Source organism: Acomys russatus, chromosome 3, assembly GCF_903995435.1.
Source record: "Acomys russatus chromosome 3, mAcoRus1.1, whole genome shotgun sequence".
Classification (NCBI taxonomy): domain Eukaryota; kingdom Metazoa; phylum Chordata; class Mammalia; order Rodentia; family Muridae; genus Acomys; species Acomys russatus.
Window position 1 is genome coordinate 78,782,773 of NC_067139.1, and position 16,341 is coordinate 78,799,113.

The 16,341-nt window shown below is 44.3% G+C and overlaps 1 pseudogene; it reads left to right on the forward strand.

Annotated features, from left to right (window-relative positions):
* The first annotated feature begins 1,204 nt into the window (after positions 1-1,204).
* LOC127187128 (E3 ubiquitin-protein ligase pellino homolog 2-like) lies at positions 1,205-15,631 on the forward strand (annotated as a pseudogene).
* The last annotated feature ends 710 nt before the right edge of the window (positions 15,632-16,341 follow it).

The window sequence follows — 16,341 nt, forward strand, 5'->3', positions numbered from 1 at the left end:
TGAACAAAGTGACTATAGAGGACAGGGCAGACAGTAAAAGAGACAGAGTCGACCCCCACCATATAATCATGATTTTCAGAGTCAAGTCTCTTTGGCTGAGGCCTCTGCACCTCCAAAAGAAGTTATTTTTCCTGTGATAAAAGTGCCTAACCCCAATAATCCAGGACAGGCTCAAAGACAGCATGAGGCTCTTTAATTTAAGGACATAAAACAATTGAAAGATGCTGTTATGGCTTATGGCCCTCATGCCCCTTTTACTGTAACAATTTTTGAATCTTTTAATATTCAATACCTGACACCCAGTGATTGGCAACAAAGGTATCGGGCCGTCCTTGCCAGCAGCAACTACCTGCTTTGGTGCAGCGATTATCAGGAGCAATGCATACAAACCACCGCTTATAATGCTGCAGCCGGCTTTCCTTAAAGGAACATAGATATGCTTGCAGGCATGGGGCAATATGCCGCTATGAATGCTCAAATTCATTATGACCTGGCTGTGTATGCTCAAATTGCTACTTGTGCCCAGCAGGCATGGAAATCTTTACATAACAAGGGGGCAGGAGAACAATTGTCCAAGGTAATTCAAGGGCCCTCTGAACCATTTCAGGAACTTATAGATCACCTTACGCAATTAGCTGGTCAGATATTTGGGGATGTAGAAGGAACCATGCCTATTATCAAGCAATTGGCCTTTGAAAATGCTAACAAATACTGTCAAGATGCCTTGCGACCACATAAAACCAAGAGTGTTAATGATTATTTAAAAATTTGCCAGGACATCGACTCCACACATATCATGGGACAGGTCCTGGCTTCCACTGTACAAGGGAAAGCATATTCGGGTGGAGCTAGGCCTAAGACCTGTTTCCAATGTGGACAAGAAGGGAATTTCAAGCAGGAATGTACCCAAGGCAGTTAAGGCACTAGAGTGCCTCCCACAGGGCCAGGCAAACTTGGGTTGTGCTCTCGATGTAATCACGAACATCATTGGGCAAATGAGTGCCACTCTAAAATGGACAAGCAAGGTAGACCTTTACAGGGAAACGGGTCTCAGGGTCTGCTCCAGGGCCCCAACACAACAGGTGTATGGAGCCTTGCAGACACCTGCACACACATACATGCACATTTTGTTCCATAAAGAAACTCCTTTCTATCAGAGACCTCATCAGAGGCACAGCAGGGAGTACAGGACTGGACCTCCCTGATGGGTCCCCAAGCTGTAGGTACAGGGGTCAATGGCCCCCTACCCCCAGGGACAATTGGCTTACTGCTGGGTTGCAGTAATGCTCTCATGAGAGGCCTCAAGATCATGCCAGGAGTCATTGATCCTGATACCATGGGAAAAATAAAAATAATGATGGAAACCACTAAGGGTATCCTTGTTATACCTCAGGGTGCCCAAGTGGCTCAACTTATCCTGTTGCCTCAATTTGAAACTTCCAACCCCTTCTTAAAAGACACAAGTGAAGGACAAGGGTTTGGTTCCAAAGGACCTGAAGCATTTTGGGTAGCTGCCATGAATAGTTGCCCCACGATGACACTCACAACCAACAGCAAAGAGTTTAAAGAACTTTTGGATACTAGAGCTGATACCTCTGTAATTGCACATACTTTTTGGCTTAAGGCTTGGCCATTGCAACAAAGTGATACTCATCTGCAGGGTATTGGCATAGCTACTGGTCCCCTTCAGAGTATACAGCTCATAACTTGGAGAGATCCTGAAGGGCATACAGGAGTTTTTCAGCCCTATGTTTTACATTATATTCCGGTTAATTTATGGGGAAGAGATATTCTGGGGGGAATGGGAGCTGTCTTAACTACACCCCCAGTACAAAAGATGTTACAACAACAGGGATACTGCCCTGGCCAAGGCCTGGGAAAGCATCTTCAGGGTAATGCTCAATCCATAACTGATTTAGCTCAAGAGACTTGTCCCTATGATAGAACAGGGTTAGGAAATTTTCCACAGGGGCCATTGTAATGCAGCCTCCTATCACATGGAGAAATGATGACCCTGTTTGAGTAGAACAATGGCCCCTTTCTAAAGAAAAGCTGGAGGCTGCTAATGTCTTTGCCCAAGAACAACTAGCTGCTGGCCATACTATACCTTCTATGTCACTGTAGAATACTCCTATTTTTGTTATTAAAAAACAGTCTGGTAAATGGAGGCTGTTGCAAGACCTCTGTGCAGTCAATCTCTCCATGATAGTAATGGGGGCTACTCAACCTGTATTGCCTCTTCCAGTTACCACTCCAAAGGACTAGCATAAGATAGTGATTGACCTCAAGGATTGCTTTTTTACCATCCCTTTGCATCCTAAGGATTCTCATAGGTTTTCTTTTAGTGCCCCATCCATAAACTTTAAGGAGCCTTATAAGAGGTACCAGTGGGTAGTCTTACCTCAGAGTATGGCCAAAAGTCCCACCATGTGTCAAATGTATGTTTCTGTTGCCATCAAACCAGTTAGAAAGCTGTATCCCAAAATATATCTCATTCATTACATAGATGATATCTTGATAGCGGCCCAACAGGAATCTGAAGTCTTGGATGCCTTAGCAGCCTTACAAGGAATATTAAAACAAGCCAAATTACAAATAGCCCCAGAGAAAATTCAACAGCACCCTTATCAATATTTAGGCCATCAACTTCTTCAAAATGGCATCAAGCCACAAAATATTGCCTTGCATTTAAATTCTTTGAGAACCTTAAATGATTTTCAAGAGCTCTTAGGAGACATCAATTGGATCCAACCTAGCCTAGGAATCTCCTCTGGTCAGTTGAAGCCTCTTTTTGATATCCTACAGGGTAATCCAGATCCCTCCTCTGCCCTAATATTAACAACAAAGGGACGTGCATGTATCCAGATAGTGCAAGAGGCATTAACCAAAGCACATGTTAATTATGTAGATTACAACCAACCATTACAGTGACTAACCTTTTGTACAACCCATACCCCCACAGGGATGTTTTGGCAAACTGGGCCCATCTTATGGGTTCATTCACAAGTGTCACCTGCAAAAATGGTTATGTCATATCCACAGGCTATGGTGGCGCTTCTTTTCAAAGCTTGTAAAATTAGTATGCAAAACTCCGGTAAAAACCCAGATCATATTATTACACTACTTTCTGCAGCACAGTTATTATGGTTACAAAACAATAATGATGATTGGACCATATTTTTGTCCTCTGTTTCTAGTCAATTTGATAATCACTAGCCTCCTAATAAGTTGAGTTACTTTTTAAAGTTACATCCTCTGATTTTTTTCTAAAATAATTAAACAACAACCTATTCCTAAGGCCAGAGTGGTGTATACTGATGGAACCGCTAAAGGTATTGCTGTCATAGTATCAGAGTCTGTAAGCAAGTCTGTAACTGTACCCACTTGGTCTGCACAATTAGCTGAAGCACAGGCAGTTATATTAGCTTTACAACTTTTTCCTGATCAGCCACTTAATATTTTTTCTGATAGTAAGTATGTAACTCAAATTTTAGCCCCTCTAAAGACTTGTCCATACATTTCACCTCTCTCTAATGTACAACCCTTGCTGTTGGAATTACAAGGGCTTATTTGGTGTCGAATCTCACCCATCTTCATTGGGCATTTGGAAGCTCACTCTTCCTAACCTGGTCCCTTAGCTGAAGGAAATCACAAGGCAGACCAGTTAACTCAAATGCCCATGCTTTGTTTTCAAATGACCGGTATGGATCAAGCTCCCCAACTTCATGTCAAGTTTCATCTTAATGCTCAATCCTTGCGACATCATACTGCAATATCTAGAAATCAAGCCATCCAAATAGTAAAGGATTGACCATCATGTGCTGAATTCCTTCCTATTTTCATTTTAGAGTCAATCCTATGGGACTCATGCCTAATCACATTTGGCAAATGGATGTTACTCATCTTCCTAGTTTTGTTAAATTACAATTTGTACATGTTTCCATTGATACATGTTCTGGACTCCTTTTCACATCTGCCCATTCAGAAGAAAAAATTAAGGCTGTCAAGGCACATTTATTGCTGGTCTTCTCATACAATGGGACTCCCAAACAATAAAAAACTGATAATGGACCAGCCTATACTAGCACAAGGCTTGCATCCTTTCTCTTGTCCGATATTTTACATAAGACTGGCATTCCCCATAATCCACAGGGCCAAGCTATTATAGAATGGGCACACCGTATATTTAAAGCTTATTTATATAAGATTAAGAAGGGGGAATATAGTGGAAAAACTACCCCGCATTTACAATTAGCCTATATATTATATATTTTAAATTTTTTAACTATTGATTCTTCTGGAGCTTCTGCTGTAGATAGGCATTGGAGACCTCCTACAAGACATAAAGGAATGGTGAAGGGGAAGGATCTGTCCACTGGTGTATGGAAGGGTCTGGATCCTCTTTTGATGTAGGCCCAAGGCTCTGCTTGTGTTTTCCCACAGGACAATGAGGTACCCATTTGGGTTCCTGGGCACTGTGTGTGTTCTGTCTCTCATCCATCTGCCCATCAGCCTTCAGGAGACAGCATGGACACCAGTGAAAAGTCCCCCGATCTTGATGCCAGTTGTGGTGGCTCACACCAGTAGGATTTGCTGAAGGAGGCAGAGGCAGAAGGATCACGAGTACGAGTGCCTGGAGTCGTTCCATTTCCAGTGAAGTATACAGCGGAGAGTGGTTTGATCCTCTTTTGAGAGAAGAGAGACTTTGACATTACTGCTGCCATTATCAAAGCCATCGCTTTGGCTGCCACCGCTGCAGCAGCTACTAGAATTGCCATCTCTCCGAATTTAGACTTTGGACAAACTTTTTGAGGAGGTGGCCAGTGCCCTATCTACTAAAAATTCATTGAACCTCATGATTCAATTGACTGTTCAGAGTCTTAATCAGCAGACAGCCTTGTTGCAAGAACAAATTGATATTTTTGTGGGATGTTCATATCCTTACTTGTTATCCTATGTATTATCATGCTTGCATTACCTCAGCTAAGGTGAGCAATGCTTCTACATGAAAAAACAACAGGCCATTCAACAGTTCTACACCAAACAGGTCCTTGCATCCCTGGCATTGGATAATCCCACTTCCCAAAATTTGGTTTAGCCTTGATAAATGAGTATCCAGTGATGGATAAGACCATGGAGGCCCCTGCCAACCTAAGACAGGTCAACTGTGTTTTCAGATGCCATACCAAGGTCGGGTAAGGCAGAGGACTAATGTCCTGGCAACCTAAGACAGGAGCTCATTTAATTTATATGAAGGGAGGACCTGTTGGTAACTGTTAGGCTTGGGAACCCCCGGGGCCATGCCCTGGCCAGTACGCACTTGTTATTCTGTCCTGGCAGCTTCCTGTTGTGAACATTGTGCCTTGCTGAGCTGACCACAAGTTCCTGTTTTGCACCCTGGTTACCTTGGTTACATGGTTCCTCTTGTCCTGGGGACTTTCTATCTACATAATCTTGTATTTTTCCACCTACTTCTGTAATTTATCAAAGTCCTTGGCCCCTCCTCATTAAATGGCATTCTCTTAGAATGGATGACCCGCAGTCTGGAGTGATTTTTCAACCCGTTGTCCCTTGCTCGATACATCGGGGTATTTACAGCCTGGGCGTTACACATCTTGAAAACTAATCCAGCAGAGGGGAGTCTGCCCAGCTTTAGAAAGATGGCTTATGTGGTATGGCTTTATGCTATCTCTCCTTTAGATTTTTATGTTGCATTTTTAAGCAAGTTACATGTTTTCTAAGCCTGAAATGCATATAGCTAAGCAATATACATCTGCTTGGGTTGATGGGTTCCAGTGAAACTAGTAACTTTGTTTATCCCAGGCACATTTTATTGGAGCAAGGAATTAAGGGCCATTAAAAAAAAGAATAGAAAAGCAATGCCTATTGGCTTGGTATGGGTACTCTGTGCATGGGGACATAGAGGAGAAGTTTACAAAGGGAATTAGTGACCTGCTGGGAAGCAAGTGGAGCTAAACGACGGAGCAGCTCTTCTTTTTACTTTTATTCCTTTGGATTAAAAAAAAATCATGTATTTTACACAGTTTATCTTTTCAGACAGAATTCATGATCAGAATAAGAACACCTTGGAAATTGATTTTCATGGCCTTATCTGCATACACATCAAGGCCCATGTGTTCCTCCCACTGGCAGCTCCTGAATCCTCTGTTTTCAGGTGAGGACATTAGGGTGTACTCAGTGAAGCATTCTTCACCTTCATGTAAACGGTTTCGACTGGAGGCCATGTCTGTTGCTGCCTTCAGGCAGACAGATAGGGAGCATCAGTACATATGTGTTTAATATCACACCCCAAGGATTTCCCTACGCATAAGCCAACATGCTTCTAGTTAATGGCAAAAGGCAAGGCCTGTTTCAGTGGAATCTACTGAACAGGAAAGGCTCTGTTAGGACTCTAAGATGTAGTGAAATATGATCTCCTGGCAGCTTTGAAATCTTACCAAGGAAAGGAAGCAACAATAACATTGGTAGCAACTTCAGCCCTCCCCAGAGAGGTTTCATTTTAATCCAGACATGAAGTGCTAAGAGCAGTCTTTTAAATATTCCCTCCACTTACACTCTGAGCTTTGGGCTGACTTGAGTAAGCCTCACATCCCGTGTTCTCATGGTCACTGAGCAATGGCAGCCAGTGTTTCCCCTCTGTCCTCCAGGGTAAGCACCTTGTTTGTTCATGGACTGACTGACTTAGGGAGTTTAGGAAAGCAGAGTCCCATTGTTTCTTTAAAAGTTTGCTTCCTCTGAAAATAGAAAAGAAAGAGGAGTTGCTGTAAAAGTAGTATGTCCAACTTGATCCAAGAGAGAAAATCTAATATCATTCATTCTCCCAGAATAGAAAACTGAGCTTTCTTGCTAAAGTTGCAGTTAAACAAAATGACTAAGATCTAGGAATCTACTGTACAGTAGTATACCTGTAATGTTGTGCATTTGTACATGCCTGTCTTGGGCTGAAAGGAGCTCACAAGCCTGAGGACCTAAGTTTAAGCCCCAGAACCCAAATGAAGGGTAGTGATGTGTGCTTGTAACCTCCGCACTGGGGAAGTGGAAATGGGGCTCACTGCAGCTGGCTAAACAGCTTGCCCAGCCTAACTGGTGAAATCCAGACAAGGAAAGACTTCTCATAGCAGGTGAATGGCATCCCTGAAGATGACATCTAAGACTCTTCTGGCTTATACATGCTTGTGGGTCTGTGCACACATACATGCATGCACGCACACATGAACACACATGTGCAGTGGGGGAGGGGTCATATCAGTCGCATTAGGTCTTGGTCCATTGATAAAATGAAATAGATTTTAGAAAAGATCTGATGCTTATTTACCGTAACTTCTCTTTTAGATAACAAGGAAGGGCATGCAGTCAGTTAAGCAAAGATAAAGAAGCTCTTGCCTTTCCCAGCATCTGCTTGTGTGTGGCAGCTCCCTGAGAAAGAAGTGGCTATGTACTTGGGCAAAGCCACCTCACAGCAGTCACATGGCCTCCAAGCCTGGGACTGCTCTGATAGGTTTACATGAAGCAGGACTCTGATCCTCCCTGCAGTGCTACATGGACAGAAGGGGAAAGGAGAGGGACTTCAAAGCAGTGCATCTACGAGGATGAGACCATGTCTATCCTATCACTGCTGCCATTGCCTCGAGGATAGACACAGCAATTTACATGGAAAAACACTGGCCCCCAAATTGTTGGCTTAATTTTTAAAATTTTGTACCTTTAATAAAAAGTACTTTTTTAGACTATTTTTCTTTCTGCATCCGGGTAATGAGTACATGCAAAGTGCTTTCAGGTACCTGCATAAGAGCAGGTGGAAGTGAAGCTCAAGAAAGAACTGAAGGCTTAGATTCCAGGTTTGACACAGGGGAAGGGGTCCCTGAGTGAGGAGTTCAGGTACCAGCCATAGCTAAGCTCCTGAGGAGAATGTACAGTGGGTGGCCAGAGATGAACCATTCAGCTTCTGACAGCTTAGCTTCTGTCCCATTGTCAGAGCAGCACATTTATCCTCCACTTTCCACCTTTAAGTAGAAAATGAAATCTCTGCTCTTTTCCACCTTTTCTGTGTATTTCTTTTTTCATGACAGGGTCTCTCTGTGTAGCCTTGGCTGTTCTGGACTCTCTTTCTACACCAGGCTGGCCTAGAACTCACTGTATAGATGGGGCTGGTCTTGAACTCACAGAGATCTGCCTGCCTCTGCCTCCCAAGTGCTGGGATTAAAAGAGTGTGCCACCAGACCTGACTGGCTTCCCATGTATTTTAATGATACTCTGGAGTTCTGCTTTTCAAGTATCACTTTAGCAGGCTTTTTCTGGTCTGTGGCATTGTTTTCCAGAAAAAAAAAAAGCAGCATAGTGGAAGAACATGGATGGCAGGTGCTCTGTTCCCTGGTCCAGAAGCAATGCTACAGGCTCCGGAGAGTCGGAGAGTGTGGCTGTCCTATCCTCAGGGTGGGCCACTCCAGGAGAACAGTCATTTATTACACTATCATTGCAGAATTCATCTTTCCCCCATAACACTTTACTAATCCAGAAAAAATCCTGGGCAGCATCAGACAGTGAGTGAAATTTTTAAATTAAACAAAGGTCTAGATTTTCTAAAATTAAGAAATAATCAACTTGCCGTACCCTCCCTTAGGTTCATGGTTAGCAATTAGTACTATTCTCAGTATTGTTCACCAGAGACAAAGAATGTTTTACTTGAGGCCAGTCCTGTTACAACATCTCAGAAGTGTCACTGTCAACTGGCAGTCTGAGGTCTGATCACACCTTAGCTGTGGCACAAGCCCTAAGAGACCTACTCACCTTTCCCTCCTCTTTTGTTGCAAAGAAGCTAGGAGAGAAGGTCTGGGTTATAGAAAGGGAGGCAGCTCTCAAAACAGTTATAGGCAAAACACACAGAAGTGAGGGTGTATGGTCTATGGGCTCAGATGAAAGTGGCAACGAGATGTTTCTGGGATGGAGAAAGGAAGAGGGGCCTGGTGGATAGTTTTCTGTCCTACACCCGAGGCTTGCTTCTAGGGTGTCATTTTCATTATTTCTATTTCACACCTTTCAGGGACAAGCAAGGCCCCTTCACCTTACAGAAAATAGCCTTTTCTTAGTGTCTCCAATGAATATACACGAAAAACATTTTCTGTGAAGGTCAGGCAAACTCTGTTTTATTTGAATACTTTTCATGAAATTGTAAATGGGAAAGGGATTGTGAAAACAATTTCCTAACAAGAGTGATTCTAGTGATCCAATACTTTTTTTACACAAGACTGACCCAGATCAACTGATTTACTTGTTACAGCAATGTAAGATGAAGTCACGTGAGGCAGACACTGCATCAACATTCCTTCCCAAGCATTTAGCTCCTCCACCCTGCACCCCAGCCCTCTAAAGATGGCAGCTTCCCCTCACCTTATCTAGGAAGAGAAGTAGCACACAAACGTTAAATACTGCCCTGAGCTACAGCTAAGATTCGACTCTGGCCCTGATTTCCACTTGGTATATGGTGCTCACCTGAGCTAGTTCACACCTGAGCTAAGCCAAACACTGTGCCCCTAATTAGTACTAGGACATGGAGGCAGGCACATTGTGAGTTCCAGGTCAGACTGAGCTACATAGTGAGACCCTGTCTCATAATCCAAAGAGTGGGAAGATGGCTCATTTATACAGCTCTTAACCTAGCCTGAGCAAGGCCCTGCACTCAATCCTCTGCAGAAAATAATAATAATAATAATAATAATAAGAAGAAGAAGAAGAAGAAGAAGAAGAAGAAGAAGAAGAAGCAGAAGCAGAAGAAGAAGAAGCAGAAGAAGAAGAAGAGCAGAAGAAGAAGGAGAAGAAGAAGAAGAAGAAGAAGAAGAAGAAGAAGAAGAAGAAGAAGAAGAAGAAGAAGAAGAAGAAGAATGATAAAAGCATACCCTGAAGCCCATGGCAAGACTGTCCAGAGAGCATGTCGCCAGGTGGGTTGCTTATCCTCTTTCATTATTGAGATACAGTTTAGGCAGTAGTATGTGCCACAGACTTTTGCCTGGCTTGCTAAAAAGAAATAGTTCCAAAAATGGATGGCGGGGGTGGTGCATCTGTGCCTACACAGATGTAGACATGAAGACAACAGGATAACCACAAGACAAGGCCTTGCCTATTATGCTAAGGCAGCTCACCATGATTCCTAGGGACCCTCATGTCTCTGTGGTGACTGGTGCACAGCACCACACCTGGCTTTCTTATGTGGCTTCTCATTATCTCACTCTCTCCTGCTTGCAACACAAGTGCTTTAGCAACTGACCTCTCTCCCTAGCCCAGACAGACAAATCTGGGAGCTAGGACCTACCAATAACATGCCTTAGATCTATGGAAAATTAGGGACATCCTCAAATCAAGGTCTCAGGACTATTGGGCTTAATACTTTGTTGTCACAGACACTCTTTGCTCATGTGGTGTACCCTGCACTCCTCCAGTCCATCTTCTGTACTGATAGACAGGAGCTAAGGAAAGGCACATTGACTCTCTTTTGGCACCCAGACCTCTCCACCCAGCTGTCCAGCCCAGACCTGGTGCCTGGTGCTGTGTTGTCATCTACAGTTCCCTAGCCTGTTCAGTTCCCAAGGCCATGTGAGTTCCTTGTCCACTCCGTGCTTAGCATAATTACACCTCTCTGGTGTACTGGTCTTATTACCCTCCTCCTGGCTCCTGACATCATTTTCAAATCTCCATTCAGGAAAAATTTATTAATGCTTGGCTGCTGCTCTGAAGAGGTCCAGGGTAAGGTCTTTGAGGCTGCATGTGGATGCCTTTCCAGTTTGCTTCATCTCTTGGATGGCTAAGGCAACCAATTGAAAGAGAAAGGAGGGAAAGGGAAAAAGAGCCCAAGGTTTCTTCTCTAGGGACTGACTGTACTGTGGCCAAGGAGGAGAATTTAAACTGACCACAAATTTCTTATGGCTGAGACTGTAAATGCAGCTTCTAGCCAGAAACTGCACGGGGGTCACAAAAGGAGGTTCTTTGATCTGCAGGCAGGCCTCTTTGCAGAGATCTCCAATAAGATGGTATAAACTTAGGCTGGGTAAAAAGCCCTGAGTCGGCTAGCCTATTTGCAAATCTACAGGGAAGTAAGAAATGGGGGGGGAGGAGAGAGAGAGAGAGAGAGAGAGAGAGAGAGAGAGAGAGAGAGAGAGAGAATAAACCACTCACACACATACATTCAAAAGAAAGGGTGGATGAAATTGGACATCTCGACTTCAACTGAAGTTAAGCTTCCCATTTTCAACCCTGTTTATTGTTGATGAACATTCTTATACTTCTGAGAAAAGGGAATTACCTCATAGTCAAAAGAGTAAAATTAATCACAAAACAGATGAATTCTAAAATAAAACTGGTTACATGTTTTAAAGCTAAGCATTTATCTATGTATCCATTACATAAGTTCATAGTGAGTTCAGAATGATGAACGTTGACAGGGTCTAAGGTTAACAGGGTCTGTATACCACTTATCAATTAGGATGGACCTACCTATACATTATCCAGCTATCTCTTAGTTTATTATAAGCTCAAGGCAATAATTTTATCTGTCTTTCATTCTAAGAAACAGAGTAAATTCAGATATATCAAGGTAGCTTCATTCCACTTAGGTTCATGCAAAGTTTAAACAAACTTGCCTATATTTATGGTGAAATACCAAGATTCGTGGTGCCATCTGCAGTGGAGGCTTATCTAAAGCTACAAATCTGCTACGAGGCTATCCTTAGTGAGGTATCTGGAGGTCCACAAAGGTATTTATTACAGGCATAAACTTTAACTTTTAAAACTATTTGAATCAAATTAGGAATTCCATAATCAGGGATTAAATCATCTAAACAACAAACAGTATATCTTCAACAAGATCCTGTAGGAAGTTTGCTCAATGAGAGCTGGTCAGTACCCAGAAAATAACACTTCACACCAATGCCAGATGTTTTTACTTTTGGTTTTTAGAGATAGAGTTTCTCTGTGTAATCTTGGGCTGTCCTGGACTCGCTTTGTAGACCAGGCTGGCATGAATGTAGTCCTGGCTGTCCTGGACTCACTTTGTAGACCAAGCTGAACTTAGACTCACAGTGATCCACCTGCCTCTACCTCTGTGGGTGCTGGCATTAAAGGCCTGTGCCACCATGCCTGGCTCTAATGCTAGATTTTAGAGAGATGCAGCAAAGCACAATTGACAGGGTAGTCAGAGGCTGGAAGCAATTCTGGGGTACATCACGAGACAGACCTTGCAAATATCAGATCACCTCCAGAGATCTCTCATGCCTACTGGACTTCTCCAAATCAATGGCTCCTGACAGCATGTCAGAGGCTGAAAGCAGTTTGGGGTGCATCATGGTACAAGACCTTGCAGACACCAGATCACCTCCTAGACAGCCCACATGCCTAGTGAGCTCCCTTAACAGGGTGGCTCTTGGCAAAAATTCTTGCAGAACCCGTCCTGACCTGTCCTCAGAGTATGAGCACCAATGATGTTTACTGCATGCCTGTGGGCCCTTGTCTGCAGGCAAAGGAGCCCCTTCCTCCAGTTAAGTGTCATGCTATAGGTGAGCAACCGCCCTGCTGATAACAACCCATCAGACCCAAATGTGTTAAAAAAAAAAAAAAAAAAAAAAAAAAAAAAAAGATAGTTCCTTGCAGACCCTAACCCACACAAAAGGTGTCAAAAGCTGGCTCTTTGAAGAAAAGCATATCAAAGGTACCTTGGAGACAAGCCAGAAGGTAGGGGGGATGGGAGGTGGGGAGTAGGAAGGTGGGGGTGAGTGTCCTTGGAGTGTCTCCTGCTAGTCAAGTACTCTTAGTTTAAAATTCCAGAGGCTGGAAGGTTTAGCAGTGCACTCCCCATTCTCCCCCTCCCCCAGCTCTCTCTTTTTGTCTCTTTTATCATTAAGCTTAGTGAATTAAAATCTAGTTCTTTGACTCTTGACTATTTTTATTTCAATCAAGTGCAGTCTGTCTTTTCACAAGCCAGAGGCTCCCTTCCCCCTTTGAAAGGGATGCAGATTTTTATTGTCTCAACCCCTGCTGAGTGTGGCTGCCCCAGGCTCCCTCCCTGGCCTTCATGACTGGTTCTCAGGACAGAGCCTTCTTCAGCTAGCCTCCAGAAGGCTGAAGAAAACTCTGTGACCAGATTCTCAACCCAGCCTCTCAGAGAAAGGAACCCACATATGCTAGACCTCGCTTCCAAGAATTCCGCTTGCTTTAATCTGTTTAACTCTCAGGGCCGCCTTCTACATTCTAAAGAAGGGGAGAGTATGGCAGTATGCTCCAATAACCACCCCAAGGTCACACAGCTATAAAGGACAGAGCCAGGTCCATAACAAGCCAAAAGCCCCAGAGTGTAGTGTCAGCCATTGTGCGCCAGTGGCCTCCCCTGGCTACAGGCATGCCTGCCTCCCCATGCTGCAGACCGCGGTTCTGACTCCTTAGCCTTGATCCCTTCAGGGCTTAGTATGCATCTAGTATGAGTAGCAGTGGGCTGCTTCTTGCTGACAGTGCCTACCCCTGCTGCTTGCGAGAAACTGTAAAATTGTAAAATTATAAAATGTAAGACCTGAGGCTTCTCCCAGTTCTTGTTACTGCTAGCCTCAGGAGTTCCACCCTAGTTCCCAGAATAGCTACATGCGAGCTCCCCACTATCAAAGATCTCATACAGTTTCCAGTAACCGCCCTAGGGACCCACACCCAAGTCCCCACAAGAGGTCTCCCAACGCCAATGTCCATATGGTCTAACTTGATAAGCAACTCCCCCTGCTTTGTGGTTTTAGCCTTTAAAAACTAGCCTGTAACAGCTACTCAAGGTCCTTCACCTCCCGAGTGCTGAGGGACCCTGACATATCAACAATTGGGACTTCTGATGTGTCAGTAATAAATTTTACCTATATATCCAGCCTGTGTGACTTGAGTGGTCTCTCGAGGCGACCCCCTTCCTGAATTGGACTCTAGGGTCCAACACTTGTCAGCTGTAAATGTCCTGTGCAGGCATGGGGTGCTTAGCACAGACAGATATCCTCTGAAAACGAAAGGCTTTCCATGAAGACTTCTGCCTCTGACCTCAGGAAAAACATGGGTGAAAGACAGACCAAGGTGTGCGTAGCTAAGGGTCACCTGCAGTGTGTTGGAGTGTGGGTCTTCACAGGCAGCACAGCGTTTGTCACGTATAAGGTCTATGGGTGTATTCTCCACATAAAAAGTTAAAGATAAAAGTGTAGTGTTTGTGGGACTCTTAAAGTAACTGCTGCATTAATCGAACCTAAAAGGCTCTGAGTGTTTCACCCTGAACATTTATGTGTCCTGATGCTGGGGAGGGCAATTCCCACGTCCTTTTTAGTTGCATATGTTACCTTCCTGTGTCTTCTGTTTTTCCCCTTACAGAGGAAAGGGTGTTGAGGTGCCTTTGGCCCCAGAGTCTGCAAATTTTGCTTTTAAAGGTGTATCTGTTGAACCTGTTGTAGGTGGAAACTGAGATCAGTGTCCTGTAAGACAGTTCCCTCGTTGACCTGTGTGGGACCAGTCTTCTGTGGAGAACCACAGATGGCCTTTTTCACACTCCGACTCAGAAGCACGTTGAAGCCCTCCGGCAGGAACACAGCCCAACCCCAGTGTCCCGTGGGCCTCAACCCCCTGGCCTTCCCCAGCATCAACCGGAACGAGGTGGTGGAGGAGAAGCAGTCCTGGGCATACCTGAGCTGCAGCCCTGTGCATGGCTACCATAACTGGGGCCATTGGAATGACACAGAGACCAACGAGAGGGAGTGTCCCATGTGCAGGACTGTGGGACCTTATATCCCTCTCTGGCTGGGCTGTGAGACAGGATTTTATGTTGACGCAGGACCCCCAACTCATGCTAGAGAAGTCTGCAAAGTACTGGTCTCAGATTTCACTGCCCCACGGAACCCACGCATATCACTCTGCCTGTCCGTTCTACATCACGCAGCTGCCTGGCGGTGGGTTCCTTTCTCCAGGAGGCTGGGCTGAGAATCTGGCCCCAGAGTTTTCTTCAGCCTTCTGGAGGCTACATGAAGAAGGCTCCATTTTGAGAACCAGTCCGTGAAGAAGGCCTTTTTGGCAGGGAGGAGCGCAGGGCAGTTGCACTCAGCCAGGTTGAGGCAAGAAAAATCTGCGTCCCTTCCAGGGGGGAAAAGGGGCCTCTGGCTTGTAAAAGGCCAGACTACACTTTAATAAAAATAAAGACAAAAGAGTCAAACAACTAGATTTTAATTCACTAAGCTTAAAGAAAGGACAAGGACAGTTCTATATGAGAGGGATGGGGGATGCGCTGCTAAACCTTCCAGCCCCTGGGTTTTTAAACTAAGCATATTTGAATAGCAGGAGACACCCCCAGGACACTTCCTGGGGCTTGTCTCCAGGGTACTTTTGATATGTATTTCTTCAAAGAGCCAGCTTTGGACACCTTCTGTGCAGGTTAGGATCTGCAAGGAACTATCTTTTTAAACACATTTGAGTCTGATGGGTTGTTGTTGGCAGGGGTCCACTCACCTATGTCCTAGCACAAAGTTTACTGGGAGAGAGTGTCTCCTCCGCCTGCAGACAAGGGCCCACAGTTGGCGAACAGAACTGCATCAAATTGATTTTCCAAGGTCCAGTGGACTGACACCCTAGACAGCCACCTATACATTATTAACATGTTACTGTGAAGATTTTGCCATTAACTGTAGATTCTACTTTATAACGCTGTTTGTTAAGGGAAAGGCATACTGGGCGGCTGGGGGAAATGGGGCTGATAATGAAACTAGGCAGGAGCCCACAGATACAATTGTGTTTTTCACATGCTCGGAGCAGGAACAGCATCATTGGGGTCTGCCTGATTAAACTTTAATACCTGTGTAATAATTGGATTTCAACTGCCATGCTTTTATTTTAACTTTAAGGTTTTAAACAAGATTTATTTTTCCTTTGTAAACTTGGGCAAGATTTACATCCTTTTTATACATGTAGCAGAAATGTGTTCAACAGATGTCTCTTAGTGCACAGCCTGAAGAGCTATGTGGCACCGGTGTCACACACCTTGCGCTGTGCAGTGGCTGGGAATACTTGACAGTGGCCAGAATCTAACCCAACACCAAAGGGCCAGCTCTGTCGGCCCTGCCATGAACACCCATGGACAGGGGGATAGGCCAGCCACTTGCCTTGAAATCTGTAGCTTTTTTCTCATTTATATTTCTCACTTTGGGTGGAAGAGAATGTTAATATATATTTTATTTTAACCAGTGGAATTTACTTACACACTCACTCATCAGATACTCAGCATGTCAAACAAGGACTTCGCTATACGGTTCTAGTCCACTATTAATTTTGCTTAAC